The sequence below is a fragment of the Ambystoma mexicanum genome, chromosome 12 (genome assembly GCF_040938575.1).
Source record: "Ambystoma mexicanum isolate Mex_15411 chromosome 12, UKY_AmexF1_1, whole genome shotgun sequence".
Lineage (NCBI taxonomy): Eukaryota > Metazoa > Chordata > Amphibia > Caudata > Ambystomatidae > Ambystoma > Ambystoma mexicanum.
In genome coordinates this window covers 480,829,925-480,848,368 of record NC_090936.1, presented here as the reverse complement: position 1 = coordinate 480,848,368, position 18,444 = coordinate 480,829,925, and positions in this window count along the sequence as shown.

The window sequence follows — 18,444 nt, the reverse complement described above, 5'->3', positions numbered from 1 at the left end:
GAGGGCGAGGGTTATTGATGGGTCTGTGGGAATTGGAATGGCATTGTATCACATGCTTTGGGGTGGTACCTGAGGGTGATTTGGGTCGGGGCCTTGGAGGTGCTTTGATTTGTGTGTGGAGTGAGGGTGCAGTTGTTTGGCAGCCTGCAGTTTGGGTGTGCCTGCTGCACGTGTAGTGCGTGTATTAGGGGTTTTTAATTATTTATGTATTTATTGTGGGTTTTAACGTGCGCTATCAGGCCGATGTGTGTGGACGTTATCCTGGACATGTGTTTCTGTTGCACTATGTGGACGCATGGTGCTTCACATGGATGGACTGTGTGGCTTGTTATATCTGGCCCACCTACCTGAATCTTCGGATGTCTGCACTCCTTTCTCCATCCCTCCGACTCCCTCAATGCTCTCCATTCCGATGGTGGAGGCACAGATTTCTTCCCAGGGGGTCAACTTGATGGGTGATTCAGGACCTCCCCCGGTGGCTGTGGCAATGTTGCGGTTGGCAGAGAGTATGCTGCGGACGCGTATCCGCAGGTCGTCCCATCGCTTGCGGCATTGCTGTGGGGTGCGGGGTGCGGTCCCCACCGCACTTACCCGCTGTGCCACCAGAGCCCATATGGCCTTCTTGTTTGCAAGTGCCGTCCTGGTCATTTGCGTGGAGAAGACCACGGCAGCATTCTCCTGGAGGGTCTCTGTTAGCACGGTGAGTTCCTCACGGGAGAAGTGGACCTGCCGCTTGCGGTCGCACGCTTTCTTCGCTGCTTTTCCCATTTTTCTTGGTTTCGCTAGGGTGGTTGACGGGGTGGGGTGTGTCTCAGGGTAGTGTTTTTAGTGGTTGTGTGGTTTTAGTGTATTTATAGGTGTACGCCGGGATGTTTCCCGTTCCGGGCCCGTGTTTTAACTTCCGTTTCCGTATATTTCCGGCCACCGTACTTTCCGGTAGGCGCACACTGCGGTGACCGCTAAGAGGGGTGGCGGTATTGCACCTGGGGCCCCGTACGGCGGCGGTGTGGGCCGTTTTGGGGTCTTTTCCGCCATCGCGGACTTTGCACTTCCGCCATGCCGTGGTGCTCGTGCCCGATGGGTCGGAATGGGCCGCACTTTGCTCCTTCGTGCAATGGCGGAAACGCTATTTACGCTGTGGCGCTCCGGTCAGTCGATTTCCGCAAGGGTCGTAATGAGGGCCATTGTCTTTTACTTCCCTAGTATGGCTCACTTCATGCGGACAGCAAACATTTAATTTCCGCAATGAAACATCTCTCCACAAGGAAAATACAATATTATGCCACTTATCTGAATGTCCGGGTGCCTCTCGAGCACACCCGGATCCTGAAGAACATAGCAAAGATGCCGCCAGGCTGTCCTTGCTTACCGCCGCGGTCCGATTTCCTCAAGATGGAGGATACCTCCGGCATCCAATCTTGTTCAGTTATGCTCACCTCCGATGCTGTGACTGCCCGTGCTGCACATTCTTAATTATCCGTAACCAGCGCATGAGCAGCTGGCGGTTAAGAACACACCTAATTGCTTTCAAATGCATTCAGCTGTTCCCACAAGTGCGCACTGATCTACACAGTGGCCCACTTGCTTCTGGGAAATGTAGTTCACAACCTATTTTCTCCATTTTAGGTGCCTTCTCTTGCCCCATACCCAATTCCTGACAGTTGAGGTTAGCTATCTATGCTGAAGATAAACATGTGTGCCGAGGATGAATCCTCTCATGTTAAGGTGCAGGAAAGAACACAAAGGGTGGCAAGTTTTAATTCATTTGAAACATTTAAAAGCTTGCAGAATTAGCAGAATCGTGGTCTCTTGTCACATGAGTCAAGGTTGAAAATAGGACTTGAACTTGGAGTTCCAGACATGATAGCGAGTACCCTCACTCCTGTTGCACTCCTAGGACACGAATGCTCTGCAAGGCCAAGTACAAAGAGAATTTCACAGCAGATGGCATGGGTGATGAGAGATGTTGGGCTAATTGGGTGGTATGGCAGCTTCATGTCCTATCTACTTGCACCTGGGTCTGGGCTTATATGCTGCTAATTGAACCGAATGCTCCGGACATGGCACAAGTGTGCCAACCAATTTTATTAGTCCATATAATGAAGGACCTTGTAGCTTGAGAAAACAATGAAACACAGTGGGCCTCATTACAAGGTTGGCGGAATGGATTTACCGGTACCGGTAATGGTGTCGGAAAACCCATTCCGCCCTATTACTAGGTTCCCTTGCGGGACCCGTCATGACATCTGGTCAGACCAGACGTCCTTTGCGGGTCCCGCAAGGGGACCAGGGAGCTAATAACGGACCCGTTATTAACGGGCCCGTTATTAGCTCCATCCCCATTCCCATTGAGCCCTATGGGGGCTCAAATGGGAATGTGGATAGGTTTTGTGAATAAGGAATTACCGGGTCCTCCAAGGTTGGAATGACCTGGTAATTCCTCATTCACAGAACCCGGACACGATTTTGGAGGCAGCCATGGTGCTATTAGCACCATGGCTACCTCCAAACTCGTAATGAGGCCCAGTGTAACTGATTTTTCTTAAAATGACACATTTGAAGAGGTAGTCATGAGTTGTCCACCTGATATTTGACAGCCAATAACAAAAGAAGCTCCTATATGTTTGAATATCTATATGTGTCCCTTAACCAATCCCGACCCTTGATAGGTTTTTCACTATTGCCATGTAGCATGATGTCATTCTGACACATAACGAGAGTATATCATTGTATTTCATGTGGAAATCACTCCGAATGTGCGTACGTCCGTTGATGTTTGTAAAACAGCAACTTGCCATCTTCTTGAGTTTGTCCGGTTATTTGGACTCAGAGTTATTCTCGTGTAATCCCATCCAGTAACAGATGTACGTTCCAAGGACCATAAGCTCTCAGTGCTTCCAAGGAAAGACGCAGAGTGCGGATGGCAATGCAACAGAAGCAAGATGGCCCTTGAAAAGACAATACCCATTATCCATACAAAAAGTAGAAGTAGAGGGGAAGGATGGATAAAGTTTCAGGCGAAAAGTCCTCACTTGGATCCATGCCAATGACACTTAGCTTGACCTTCCCCTCCCACATAGACACTAGACGTCTGCAACCAGCTGAATGACATCCGATCAACTAGACTGAACCGTAGTTCCGCATTTTTTCTTCTTTTCCTTCTGCTTTCCTTCTATACTTACCTTTGATCTAACGTGAACTGTATAAACTGCACTTTTCTTGATTTAACTGCCAACTGCATAAATTGTATTTCTCCTGTAACTAAGTTCTTAAGTAATCTTGTACTGTTTGCACCCAGCTACCCCTTCGGGTTTGGTTCTGCGCTATACCAAATAAACAAACAAACAAACAAACAAAGTAAAAAGCAACATTTTAATCCAGACCGCAGAATGTTGTGCTATGCGGGATACTGTCCAAAGGTCACCAAATTACACAAGCTGATAGGAGGGTTGTGTGATATGACACAAGGGAATAGGAGGGGAAATGATAAAGAAACCATACACAATGTTATGTAGGTTGCCAAGATGAATGGGGGTTTGAAATAGAGAGAGGGAAAAGGGGAAGGATGCTTGCTCTCAGCCTGGAACTTGGGGGACTTCGTAAGGCTGGGTCTATGAGCTGCTGGTTGGTGTGGCTACCTGCTGTTTTGGAAGTTGGCAGATAGCAGCACACAGAGTTTGTTGAAGGCAGTGTTAGATCTCGGAGCAGTGGTCTGTCAAGAAAACACTTGTGACTGATAGTTGTGTGGGTGTCGATGCTGGCTTGGAGTTCTGCATAGAATTTGTAAAATTGCCTGACAGGTATGCAGTGAGGTTGGGTTCCAAATCAAGGGCATTGGGGCAGGCCTAATCACAGGAAAAAAAGTAATTTGGCTGGTGGTTATAAATAGGTCAACAATTAATTAGGAACCCCCCTTCAGGCTAATTGGCAGGTTGTCAGATTGGACATAAAGGGCAGCACTTTCTTAATTTTTAAGGTACAAAAAGATTAATGAAGTGAGCTGAATGCAAAGCTTTGAATGGGAGTTTGTCCCTTTAGTGCAGAATAACAACTGAAATTCTAATGCTGCTATAATGCTTCATACTAATGATTATCAGGGAGGGTCTCCCATGTGAAGAATAAAAATGCAAATGCCATGCCATGCCAAAGTAAAATGTGTTCTTGCACATATGCCTAATGATAAATGTTGTATTGTTTTGTTATTCATGCTTAACAACCGACATTGTTGAGTTGTCTGTTTCTTGTTGATGAGATTGAAAACATAAAGTGCCTAACTGTGAAAGTGTGCAGCGGTTCTTATTGTGTTTAGGGCCTGTCCTTTTCTTGCATCTAGAGGTAAATGAGCATTATGACCGAAAGGTACAGTACTGAGCCTGATGGTGCACAGCTAAAGTCCAGAGGAGAGATAAAAGTTAGCAAAAGGGAAGAGTCAGACTATTTCCTCCGGCTGGTTGGTAGGAATGTGTTAAGAGGGACTGCTATTTGCCATTTAGAGAGATCTATGGCTAGAATTTAACAATATCTGAGCCAGACCAGTACCATAAAGCAAAAGGGTAGGAGAATGACTGACTGATAGGAGCATTCAGGAAGTGAGCTGGATGCTACCCCCGTTGAGTTAAGAAATTAGCTAGATGCTGTATCTCAGCTCACAGACTGTGTATTAGTTTAGGGAATCCTGACAGAAAAAGTGGTCCATTAGATAGGCCCTAGCACAATTTTGTGTTTATACACACACACTTACTAATAGTTTTATGTTATTCAGGAGATGGCAGAGGCATTGCTAAGGGGGGCTGAATGGGCTATAGCACTGGCTCTTTTGGTTGTAGACCCATATAGAATCTCAGGGGCTACAACTAAAAGGCTAGCTAGTCCTGAGTCCCAACAGTCCCAACATTAGTGTAGCCCCAGATATTTTCCAGACCTAGAAACTCCCTTGGGGAGATGGTTCCTAAGGTCAGGAAATCATAGGGGAGATGCATGCCCTACTTTTCATCCTGCAACACATTGTGTTATCTATCATGATACATTTAGTATATGTATTCCTCTTTTGCTTTACTTGTAGCACCAGGTCCTATAAGCATTCACCCCATGCATCCCTTTTGCATGAAAATAAATGTGAATAAGTGATACATATATTACTAGTGTGGTCTGTCGATCCGATATGACACATGCCCCATGGGCGAAAATCCACAATCTATTTATTATCATCAATGATAATCCTCCTGGTATGTGTCTAATGTTTTTTGATCCATTATCTGATCTCATTGCACATATGACTTCAAAATGTCAGGCACATTTCTTTATTGGTAATAATAGAATGCTGAGAATCACATCTTCCCAAGCAATATTTAAGAGTTTTCAAAAGCTGTTCAATGCTATATTCCCCTAACATCAAAATTGAAACATAAATAGTCATAATCCTCTCTTGCATCATGTTCTGGCCCCACTGAGTTGTATAGGCCTGATTACCTGTCTGTAACATTTGTCTTATCCGATATCAATGGCCAGTATACGTGTCAACCTTAACATATGAAGGCATAAAAGTCTGATTTTGCACCTGTCCGTAACATTTGTCTTATCCGATATCAATGGCCAGTATACGTGTAAACCTTAACATATAAAGGCATATAAGTCTGATTTTGCCCACTAACAGCTGCTCTATCATCAGGATGCTATAATTTTATAATCACCAGGGATGTATGATCATACCCATGTTGACACCTTGAAACCAATTCTCAGCTGGTATCCCGTTTCATTGACCTCAATGTTCCTAATTACATCAAACTCCAAGAAAAAAGATGATGGGTTTCTTGTCTTCAGCTAATATTAAGGACAATAAATGGCAGTTATGAAGATTAGAGAACTATTCCCATAAAAAGAAATAACACAATGGGTCCAAGTGTGCCGGTCCGGAAACAACAGTGCCGGTAAGACTACCGGCACACTACGAGTCTGCCTACCAGAGCCCCTGTGCCCAGCAGGGCAGACCCTGCTGTACACAGTGGCCACGGTAGGCAGACTGTCACTGAAGCACCGGCACCATTAATAATGGCGCCGGTGCTTCTGTGGTCCCCACTCCCATGGAGTCCTATAGGACTCCATGGGGATGGGGACTTACAACTTACCGGCACTTGACTTTCTGGAACGCCGGGGTTGTAATACCCCAGTGTTTCTGATGTCTGGTGCCGGTAAATGTTTACGGTCCGGCGTCAACCTGCCGGTAATACCGGCGCGGTTACCGCCAAACTCGTAATGAGGCCTAATACCTTGAAAATCTAAGAAAGTTCATGCATTTTTATAATGTGTTAATCAGTGATGCTAAATAGTTTTACTGTGCCAAATGAATTTCAGAGAATACTGTTTGATCTATGCGTCTCATTACAGTTTCACCGGTCTAGAAAAAATGACAGTAAAATTGCTGGTAATTGCAGCACCAGCATTTTTGGTTATTGTACAGTACCCGTTAGTTGGGAAGACCAGTAAAAGCTTGCAATGAATCTAACATCTTCCTACATAAGGCCATGCCCGATTTGGGCAAAAGGGGACACCTGGCCGATGTAGATGATGTCTTAATCAAGAGCTCCACTGTGGAGGAACATATAGTGGAAATATGCTATGTTCTGACCCAGATGCAGAAAGCCAGAGCAAAACTGTCCTTTCAGAAGGCACAGTGGTGTAAGATCCGCGTAAACATTTTAGGGCACAAAATCACCCTTGAGGGTCTCAGTGAAAAAGTTGGAATCATTATTGAAATGAAAAGACCCTACTACTCTGCAAGAACTAAGAAGCCTGATTGGACTCACTAATTATTGCAAAAAGTTCATTGAAGACTACGCAGAAGTCACTCGACCCTTAGTCCATTTTTTAAAGGCCGGCTAAAGTGGGAGTGGGGTCCAGAACAATCTGAGGCAGTAAAACAACTAAAGAGAAGCCTTTCCCAAGCCCCTTGTTTGGCTAACCCCATAAAGAACAAGTAGTTCTTCTTGGAGACGGGGTTCTCAGATACTTGCTTAACAGTGGTATTATAACAAAAGCACGACAAAGAAATCTCGTACGCGAGCAAGATTTTGTCCTCTGTGGAGGAAAAATTCAATGGGCCTCATTATGAGTCTGGCAGTAGCGGTGCTGGTTAAAACGTCACAGCTGCTGCCGGAGTCATTTTTTTTTTACAGCACCCGGAAATGGGGACTCACCGGGGAATTACAGCGCCGGCAGTCCCGGTAATTCCCTATAGCCGGGCGCCGGAAAAAATTACTCCCCATTCCCATTCGAGTCCCATTGGACTCAATGGGACTGGGGAAGACGGATGCACTGTCACCCTTCATGAAAGGTGCTGGTGCATCCGTCAAGGCCTGCGAGCGGGTGCCATTCCACCTGCCAGGTCAGACCTGGTGGGTTGAAAGGCACCCACTCGCAGAATTCATAGTCTGCCGGTCCGGTAACAACGCTGCTGGTAGCTTACCGGCACCGTTGTTACTGGACTGACAACCTTGTAATGAGGCCCAATGATTGCTAAAAGGCACTCCTTGCAACGGTGTGGGTTTTGAAGAATTAACATCCATTCATCTAGGGGGAGGACATCATCATTGAGACTCCTCGCTAACCCTTGCAATACTTACAGAGTGACCGAAACGGAACAGGGCAAATGAGTATTCCAGAATTACTTCCTGGATTCTGTCCATGCAAGGCTTTTCAGATAAGAGGAGGCCAGATATGGCAAAAACAAGAAGAGTCCTCTAGCACAATGATTGGCTGACTTTCATAACTGTGCACATGAAAACTATCACGAGGACGAAAGTCTCAGGACCAATGATAATATGAAGGCTTATTTACCCACACAAAGTTCATGAAGAAGACGTGTGTCAGGGGATACACACAGTTTATGTGGATGGGTGCTCCTACCATCTTGACAATCACAGGGAAAAAGAACTAGTGACTGGCATTGGGAATCCCTAGGTGAATGATGCCCCAGAACCCTCTGCTGGGTACAAAATAGGCACCGAAAATAGTCACGTAGCAGAGTTGATGCAGGTACATCAAGCCATCCTTGTAGCCGCTCACCACCAACTCAAACAACTGTTCATAATTACTGACTGTGATTATGTCAGGAATGGATTTGTGGAACACCTGATTAACAGGAAAAATTGAGGCATGCTGAGTGCAAACAATAAACTGCTAAAGTAAGGGAAATGTATTCAATCAATTGATGATCTGGTAACTTTTATTGAGATGACCATCTATTGGAAAAATATCAGAGGTCACTCCAAAATAGAAGGACCAGACAAAACTGGAAATGACTTGGCTGACTAGAATGGCCAAAACCAGAGCCATTCGCAGGGATCTCATACAAACCAAATTCCTCTTGGGGGAAATCCAGGTCATTGCTGTCCCAGGTCCCAAACCCATGCCAATAATGAACTCTGAACTGTCCAGTGTAGTAAATAAACCCCAGGTGCAGATCTGATTACTGCACAAAAAGAGGACACAATTATCAGGAAATGTTATATATATTGAAGACCCCCTAATTGTTCCTCTGACATAATCCAATTATATTGAGAAGTAGGATCTCTGGGTGTTATGATATGATATGATAGGTTATTTATAATGCACTTAATACCCAGAGGTTTCTAAGCGCTGACCCGGGGATCAAACCTGTGTTGCTCCGTGTCGTCTTGCTTACAAGGTGAGCACGTTGTCCATGAGCTATCCTCCTGAGATATCCTGTTGATGAAGTTTTCCAAAATGTTCCGAATCCAAGACGGTTTGTTGGTATGGATATCCATATCTGGATGTGACCAGTGGGTGGTACTTACCTCATTCCGAAGCCTTATGTTAAGTCATGCCCATGACACGGCCACTGCCGGTTTTAGGGGGTTTCATACAACATTAGAAATATTGTGCAAGGTTGCATATTGGCCACACATTTGCCAGGACCTCAACATCTACTTAAAGGTGTGTCTTTTGTGTGCTCAGTTTCAGCCGAGTTCTCTCACACACAGAGTTCCCCTACAGAAAAGGGGAATCAATTTAATCAAGCCAGTGATTTGCTCTTCTAGAGGAAACAAGTACATGTTGACTGTGACATGCTTGTTTACCAAGTTGGGAGATTGTCTTCCGGACCAAATTGTAAGGCAGAGACAGCTACCACTCTAATGATCAACACATCTTCTCTCGTTTTGGCCTTCCACAAAGGAGTCGGACTGAGGAAGTCATTTTACCAGCGAGGTGATGAACAAGATATGGGAGATACTAGGAGTAAAGAGAAAACTCCTCCTCATTGCCTTTCACTAGCCTCAAGCGGAGGAGTTGGGAGGTACAATAAAACAATTGTGGGAATCTTGAAGAAGTTTGTGGCAGACTCTGGACGAAGTTGTTACATCTGATTGCCACTTGTCCTCATGGCCATTAGGTCCACGCAGTCTTCTGCAACCAAAATGTCTCCATTCGAGCTCATAACTTGTTGTAAATGGTGTTACCTCAGCATCTTCTCTACAAAACTCAAGAGCAGGGCCTGATCAACGTGTCCACTACCGATGAGGAAATTGGGAAATTACAGAAACACCTTCATCGTGCTTTTGCTTATGCTCAGCGCAATTTAGATAAGTCAGAAGAAGAGATGAAAGTCCACAACAACTTAAAAGCTACCTAAAAGGAATTAGAAGTAGGAGACAGGGTCTACCTGTACATTTTCCAAAGGGACCAGACCAAGGAGCGGAAGTTCCTCCCCTCTTTGCGTTGTGCCTTTGAAATTGCTGATACAATCTCACCTGTCCCCTATATGATCTGCATTCCTAAATGAGAACATACGGAAGAGAATCAGGTCCATATCAATCAGTTGAAGAGCTGTCACCCCAGACAGGCGCTATGACTGATTGAAGAGCCCAGTTAGGGTAGAGCCCAGGAACCATCTGAAGAATGAAAGGAAGGATGGAAACCCAGATGGAGAATATCGCACATTAACAGGGAGTGAATTAATTCATATTCACAAAGAATATATAAAAATCAGAAGAAATCAAATATAAATAATATGTGTAGAAATGTTCATGTAAGGGAAATGAATGTCAATGTGTTATGTGATGTTGTTTTGTTGTTCAAGTTGTATGCCTATTTACAGAGGAAAGAAGTACTGTATAAAATACTTGACCTCTCTTTTATTCTCTGCAGACTCAATTACTCCTTACCTTTATAGCCTAGGGTAGGAGGTTCCGAAAAAAGGGAGGGTTTCCAGGACCAAACCCTAAAATCTCAAGAGAGTGGAGTGCAGACCAGAGCACTACTCCCTCAGGACAGGAAAATAGCGGACATGCTCCAATGAGGAAATTCATGGAATGAGCCAAAGCAAAAAGAAAACAACAAACTCGGTCTCTCTTGCTCTTTTCTATGTGTCAACCGAGTCAAAGACCCAGTGGGGAGGGACCTGTGGGGTGAAATGTCAGCCCCAGAATGTCAGAGATGGAGAGGTCATGCTAGGCTCCCATTGTGAGAGTGAAGCTGGCTGATGTTGAGACCCATTGGAAAATGCAGGTCAGTTCAAAACATTGTTTTCCAATATAAGGCCTAGTGAATCAACAACAATGGGCCTATTTCAACTTTAGTAAAATGCAAAGACACTGAGTGGAAAGAGAGTGTGCCTTAGAACTGTATTATTGTAACTGTGCCCAATTGAGGCAAACAAAAAGAAACATGTGGTGTGGTAGATACTGACTTCGTGTAAACTGGGAAAAGGCACATTTGACAGATTTGAAATGGCAGCAGTGCACGTGGAAAGAAAAGATACATTTGAAACACTGCACATTTCGAAGCTAAACAGGAGGAATAATACCCTTCATGTAAGAAATAAAGTTAAGTTACAGATTGTGTTTATCCGGAATAAAGAGACGTAAGTTTCATCAAATAAAACCACAGCATGTAAAGAGAAAGGCCTATTTCAATTTTGGAAAAGTCAACACTGGTTTCCTATGTTAACTGTGGCCTATCTGTGTGCTTAAGATTAATAATGAATCTACCTCTTTTCTAACATAGTAGCAAAGAAAGATTGTATTTATTAACAGCAGGCCTAGGTATTATACAAAATGTTACATTGTGTCAATGTAAAATGCTATTCTTTTAGAATGAAATATGTATGTAGCTTGTTTTTCCCCATTGAACTGGAAGGTCTGAGCCTTGGAAACGTTAACATCAAGACCTTTGGTTGAGGACCTCTAGGAGAAGAAGGTCTGGTTTCAGTTTAAATGCTAAGATATACAGTGAATGAGATCAGAAGTGTGGGATGTGCAGATATCACAGCTCGCAGAAATGACCTTTAAGGTCAGGTCTCTCCATTAACTGTGCATTAGCGTCAAACTTTAACGTGTGAATCCCAGGGGGGGAGTGCATGATCACATGGGCCAGCCAGATGTCCTAAGCTGGTCATAGAAGAGAAATGAATGCTAGGATTTGGTGGGGGCTGGTGTGAAACTCAGGGACAATTACGGTGCCTTGCCATTGACTAAATTGATTAGATTTTCTTGAATAAAAAGTGCATCGGGGTAATATTAAAGAGCATCAGAAGGATGTTATGACCATGTAAAAACACATTTTGTGTTATGTATACAATTTAAGTTATGAAGACAAATATGATTCTGGCCTTCTAATAATTCCCAGGGAATAGAAAGTTGGTGTGATATTAGGTTATGCAATTAAGGTATGAATCAAGAAGGGGCAGATTTGTGACTATTCCGGCTCAGGAGTAAATCAATAAAAATGGTAGCTCCTTCCAGGAAGGGCGTGCCGAGATATGATTAGTATTTTCTGATGAAATTTAGAAGTCAAAAATATATAGGTTCGCGGTCAGCCACCAGGGGGCGCACGGATGGGAATATTTTCCGTGTAGGCTCCGCGCAAGGGTCCCGAAAAGTGGATTGAGCCCCCACCACGAGACCCCCCCCCGGCCACAACTTCGACGGAAATAGGTGTTGGAAGTGTTCAGGACATACTGGGAAAAAACCCGGACTGAAACAGAGTTTTTTTCCTGGAGAAACCCCCTTTGCAAGATTGGGCGCGCGAAGGAAGGGCAGGCCTGCGAGATCCCACCGCACCCTCCAGCGTCCGCAGTGCCGTGACACGCGCGGAACCTGGGAGAATTCAGCGAAGCACACCGCCCCCTGGGCCCACTGACAAGTACAGGCGCACGGGTAAGCACCCCCCCTCCCCTGTTTGCCAGGGACCCGGAGGGAGCCCGACTGAGCACCGGGTGCGGCCGTGGGAGGACTGCCGAGGAGCGGGCCCAGTTTACGCAGTCACCGCTGTCGCTTCATGTATTAGCGTGTGCCCAGGTCACACTAGAGGGAGACGACCGGCTCCATCGCTCGAAGTGGACTCTCCTCCTGCACTACGGACAAGGAAGGTGGCGGGCCCTCTCCCAAGTCGCAACTTGGCAGGGGGGCTGCGCAGGGCACCTGGACCCCGGAGAGAATAAGCAAGCCGATGTGCCTCGGGTCCTATCAAGGGCGCTAGAAGATTTTGAACAGGTCACGAGAGAGGGTTGGGCCCCTGACAGTCAGGGCGTGTGCCCTCCTCGGAACCCATGCATACTCCTGAACCTGCAAGATCCGGGGACGGTAGCCGGCACCCCGCCGGGGTCACGCTGCGCAGGCCTCAAACTGAAATGTCTCATTCTTGGGCACTGCCCCGGAGCCTCGTGCTGTTCTACACCATGGAGAGCTCCCCAGTTGGATAAAGCAAGAAGATCTGAAGGGCAATTAGTTACATAAGAGGGACTAGCTGTTTTGGGTGCTTTTAATATCATCCCCCCATCACGCTTAGCCACTGGAGGCCGAAGCCCGCATACACAAGCGTATACCTCTCAATAGACCATTCTGGAGGTGCTCTCTGTGTATGGCTGTGACCCACGCACCTCGCCATTGGGGTACCGCCACCCATGGACCATAAGGGCAAATTGGCAAAATATAGGTTTACACCAACCCACGACTCCCTGAGGCCACCCGCCGAGTCCAAGATGTCGACTGTAGGATCTGACGCCGTTGCCACTAAGGCCGATGTTGCTGACCTGCTTTCCGAGATGAGAAGCATAAGAGCAGATATAGGCAGCAAAATCGACAAAATCACACAAAGAATGGACAAAATGGACGACAGGCTGGAACAAGTCGAGCACAACCAAACCTCTCTGAACATGTTGGAGGCTCAAATGGATCACCGCATAGCAGAAATAGAACACAGGGAAGAACAAATACGCCTAAAGATTGATGATCTCGAAATAGGAAGCGCCGTAACAACATTCGTTGTCCCGAAAACGAAGGCGAAACCGATCTTGACCTAAAACAGACCCTACACAACATTCTTAAGCTCTTATTTAGGGATGAATTAGTGGATGAACCGAAAATTTACCGCATCCATAGGGCTGGAGGCAGACCAGGAGGCCCGAGATCAATACAGGCTCGTTTTCACAATTACGCAGACAGAGCTAGGATTCTAGAAAAGGCCAGACACGCACCACAGCTTTCACTGGGCGAAGCGAACATCTCCATCTATCAAGATCTATCATCGCTCACGTTGGCAATGAGGAAGAAATGCTCCCTAATTACGTGGATGCTGAAGGACAAAGGTATCAGGTACCGGTGGGGTTATCCGTTTTCACTCACCTTTGACTGGGAGGCCTCGACAACAAAATTAGTTTCGGAAAAGGACATTGCAGACTGTATAGCGGACCTGTTGGGTCCCCAGGGAGAAGGGCCCTCCCTTGCTGAATCGAAAGGAGGTGAGGGTGAGTGGCGTATTAAGGGCCCGCGGCACAAGAGGATTCAGGGATCCAGAAAATTCCAGAGAATGAACAATTCACAAAACATGGAACACTGACCCGGATTCCAGGCTGTCACGTTAAGCAGCACGTGGCAAAGGTACAATGAGGTGATTGGGATGGTTGAAGCTGAGCGCTCGGGCGCTGCCCGCGAGAAAGCGGGGGGTTTTCGGTATGTTGGTGCGGGGAGCTCACGCGCAGCATGCGCCAGCGGTGCACCCGACACCCGGGTCAGACTTTAAATTTGACTGTTTCATTTCTGTTACGCGTTTGACAAATGGGGGCCTGCATGTTTAGGGTGCCTGGGTGGAAATGTGGGGTAAAATGGACACTGGAACGATGCCTAAGAAGGGGGTCAGAATTGACACTTGCTTTTGCGGTGTTTAGATTGCACGGTTGGGGGCTCAATGTTAAATATGTTTATGTTAGGATAGGACCGCTTGTTTCGCGGTTTCCATTGGTGGTCCGAGGCCGACCGGGTGATGTCAACCTGGACGGATCGGATGCTGAATGTTGGGGGGGAGGGGTGGGAGGAAAGGCTGGGCTAGGAAGAAGACACACGATCCATGAGAAGACGGACCTGGGCGTCAGAAGTACACAAAGTGGGACCATGAAGGGTCAGGGTGCGAATTGGAAAGGTCTCTCCTTGGCCTCTTCAGGACTCGCGGAGGCCAGACGCACGAGTAATGAGCCATGCGATGCATTACCGAGCATGACACGGACCATGATGCAGATGACATGGTCGCTTAAGTACTCACATGATGCTCAAGATGGCGCCTACACTCTCTAACGACACACTACGAATATGCACACTTAATGTGAAGGGATTAAATGAAACGATCCATGGTGGCCAGAGAATTCAGGTGGTCAAACGTAGATGTCCTTTTTCTGCAGGAGACACGATACCAAAGGGGGGAGGAGAGGGTGATTCCATCACATGATTTGGGTCCTTCCTACTGGAGTTCTGGAATTTCAAAAAAGTGGGAGTGGGGATTTTAATTCGCACGGGCCTTAGGATGTCGACCCTTGAGACTTGGTCAGACAAGGAAGGAAGGGCGCTCGTGGTTGTGGAAAACATTTGAGGTACAATTGCCACCCTAGCCACGCTCTACGCACCTAACCAAGGGCAGAATAGGTTCCTCCACAAAATCACCGAAAAGGTTTTTAGCATGGCCAAGGGACACATAGTGCTAGGTGGAGACTTTAATACATGGATGGACAGCTCTGTGGATAGACAGACTAGGTCCGATGCAAACGATCCACCCACCTTCCGAGATGAGGCTGAAATCAAATTAACCCTGGACCTATATGGCCTCACAGACAGCTGGCGCCATTTGCATCCAGAGGATAGGGGCTTCACCTTTCACTCCCTCCCTCATGACACACTCACATGCATTGATTACATTTTCCTCTCCGACGGCCTCCTGCGAATACTTTGCACCGTGAATATACACCCCACAGCATGGTCGGACCACGATATGGTTACGGTCGGCGTATGCTGGAACGATCTGGCCCCTCGGAATTCTATATTGGAGATGTAATGACTCCTTATGGGCAGACTCGGTTTTCAAAGAAACTCTTGAAACTGAGATCGATCAATTCTTTGCCACAAATGACACGGGAGAGGTTGGGAAGACGTCCGTATGGGAAGCAGCCAAGGCCACTTGGAGGGGGGTGCTCATTAGGGAGGGGGCCCGAAAAAAAGAGAACGTGCACTGATAGAAAAGAACATTAGGGAGAAGCTCTGCACAGCCCAAAATTTAGCACAGTCCTCCCTATGTGAGAGACCCAAGCATCTTGCCGAAGCTAAGAAGCTCAGGGAGGAGCTGAAAATACTTATCGTGGGCAAGACTGCTCAAACCCTACAATACCGCAAACAAAAATATAATGAAAAAGGCGACAAGGCAGACGCCCTCCTGGCGGCTTGTCCCCGTACACAGAAGGCAGTGAGGTGGGTCGATTTCATCGAGAGGACTGACGGCACCCTCACAGACATGACAGCAACATCCCTCGAAGGCATTCAAGAAGCATTTGCCTTTTTTTATGAAGACTTATATACATGTGACCGTCCCCCTCCTCCCGAGAGTATCGACACATACCTCGGAGAAGTGCAGATCCCCACGCTCACATCCATGGATGCCGAATCCTTAGACACACCAGTCACAGAGGAGGAAGTCTCGGACGCCATAAAACGCCTGAAGACGGGAAAGGCCCCTGGGGATGATGGTTTCACACCTGGGTTTTATAAGACATTCTCCACACTCATTGCCCCCTTTCATGCATCCTTGTTCAATCACATCTTCGATACAGGCCAAGCCCCCCCATCCTTCTCTCAGGCCCTGCTTGCTGTCATTCCAATGGAGGGTAGGGTCCCCAAATATTGTAGCTCCTATCGCCCCATCTCTCTTCTCAATATTGATGCTAAGGTATATGCTAGAGTCATTGCGGCCTGGCTTGAATCACACTTACCTCGGCTAATACACTCAGATCAAGTTAGCTTCGTTATTGGGAGACAGGGGGTGGATACCATGAGGAAAACACTTCACCTAATTCATGAAGCACAGGGAATGGGTGGGGATCTGTCTCTTCTGTCACTGGATGCTGAGAAGGCCTTTGATAGGGTGTCATGGGACTTTTTAGAAAGGGTTTTGGTCTGGAACGGGCTCGGGCCGAAGCTTCGCCGTGCAATCAAAGCACTGTACACATCCCCCATGTCAGTAGCAGTGAACGGGGGCTATTCACGCTGGTTTCCCTTGGAAAGGGGAACAAGGCAAGGCTCCCCACTGTCGGCAATACTATTTGTTTTGTCCCTTGAGCCACTGGCGCAGAGGTTAAGGACTATGGTAAGGTTAAGGGAATCATAGTGGGTGATCGCGAGAATAAAGTAGGCCTCTACGCTGACAACATATTACTACACCTAACTGACCCCCTGAATTCTGTCCCAGCTGCGATCGATATAATCGAGGATTATGGAGAACTGGCCGGCCTGAAAATTAATACTGGAAAGTCAATCCTCCTCCCAATTGATAAAAGTAGAGACTCTGAGTCAGAGCGCTTTGCCCCTCTAGGTGTAAAAGTCAGCTTCTCCACACTCTGATATCTAGGTATCAATGTTACACGCGACTTGGATTCCCTATATGAGGCTAACTTCCCCCCTTTGTCACTTGTCCTTCAAAACGACATCCAATGGTGGTCCAGGCTTACCATCTCCTGGCTGGGCCGTCTAAATGCAATTAAAATGGTGATTCTTCGAAAAATACTTTATCTGTTCCAAATGCTCCCCATCAAAATGCCCCAGGAATACTTTACAGATACTAGAAAGTCCCTCTTAACCTTCCTGTGGCAAAATCAAAAGCCAAGAGTCCCCAGATCTTTGCTCCAGCTTCGAAAAGACAATGCAGGGGTGGGCCTCCCGGACTTAGAAACATACTATAGGGCAGTCCAACTGCGTGTGCTGGTCCCGCATGTCAGGCAGCAGCCAGAGCCGCAATGGATAGCTTTGGACAATTATCATCTCCGCCCTTTCATTCTGGGTGAATGGCTGTGGGTTCTGGGTTCCCAGCTACGCAATAGTGTCAAAAATCACCCCATTACTGTAACGATATGGGCAATAAAGAAGGCCTTGAAACTGTAGTCTCTTATCAGGAAAAGTTATGGCACCCCTTGGATCTGGGTGACATCAGACGGTGGTACTACTTCACGCCTGGCTGGTCACGTGTTGGTTCACTGTGAATCTGCTTCAGTTTCCAGCTTTTCGTGTATTTAATTCTCCATGTAGCTCCACCACCTATCCGGGCCTCCTTATCTTGACCTTCACAGGGCAGGCTGGTATGCTCTGAAGTTTCGATTCTCTTTAGCTTAAGCTCGCCTCCCTCTCTTGGGTTGACCTCGATTTCCCAGGCCTGAGCCATCCTTTGTTGAGTTTCGATTCCGCTCTTTCCCCTAGCTTGGGCTTGGATATGAAACCCGACCAGTTAGGCCTTTGCAGCCTGGGTGTACTTCTGCTTTTACAAAATGGAGATGCACGTGTACATTGTGCCTTCTTCAGGTAGAAATATGGTTGGCACTTGCCGCTCTAGCTTCTACTAAGCATTGCAAGCAGTATCGATTTCTTAGCATCTTGCGTTTCAAGCCTATTTACACATGTTTAATAGGTTCAATTCTTTCATCTTGGTTCTTTTGCTATGACATTTCTTACGTTTTAACATTGTGTTGTCCTTTGTGTCTCTTGCACCTGTTTTCGTGGATACAAGCGTTCACGTGTCGCCTTTTCTTATGCGTTAGTCTGTCCAGGCCCTCTTCTCATCATTGTTTGCCTTCCATCAGGGCTCTTTGTGTCTCCTCATGGACAGTCTGTAAATATTCATCGTTTCGTATCAGCGGCTGGTATGGTTGTCTGGGTACCGTGTTGCCCAGGGCTGTCTGCCTATTGGCATTTCAACAGGTACTGATCTTCTAATGTACACAGGGCAGAGGCCCAATGTGGCTCTCTGTTGGTTCAGTTGCTCCTCATACGTCACATACCTTGGCGAGTATTTTACTGGCAACTCGCAATGGGGGGCAGGGGTGAAGGCCATATCTGGGACCTCCTCTACAATCCCAAATCAGAATTCCTTTGTGTTCCCACTTCCCTGTATCTTGCCTTCAGA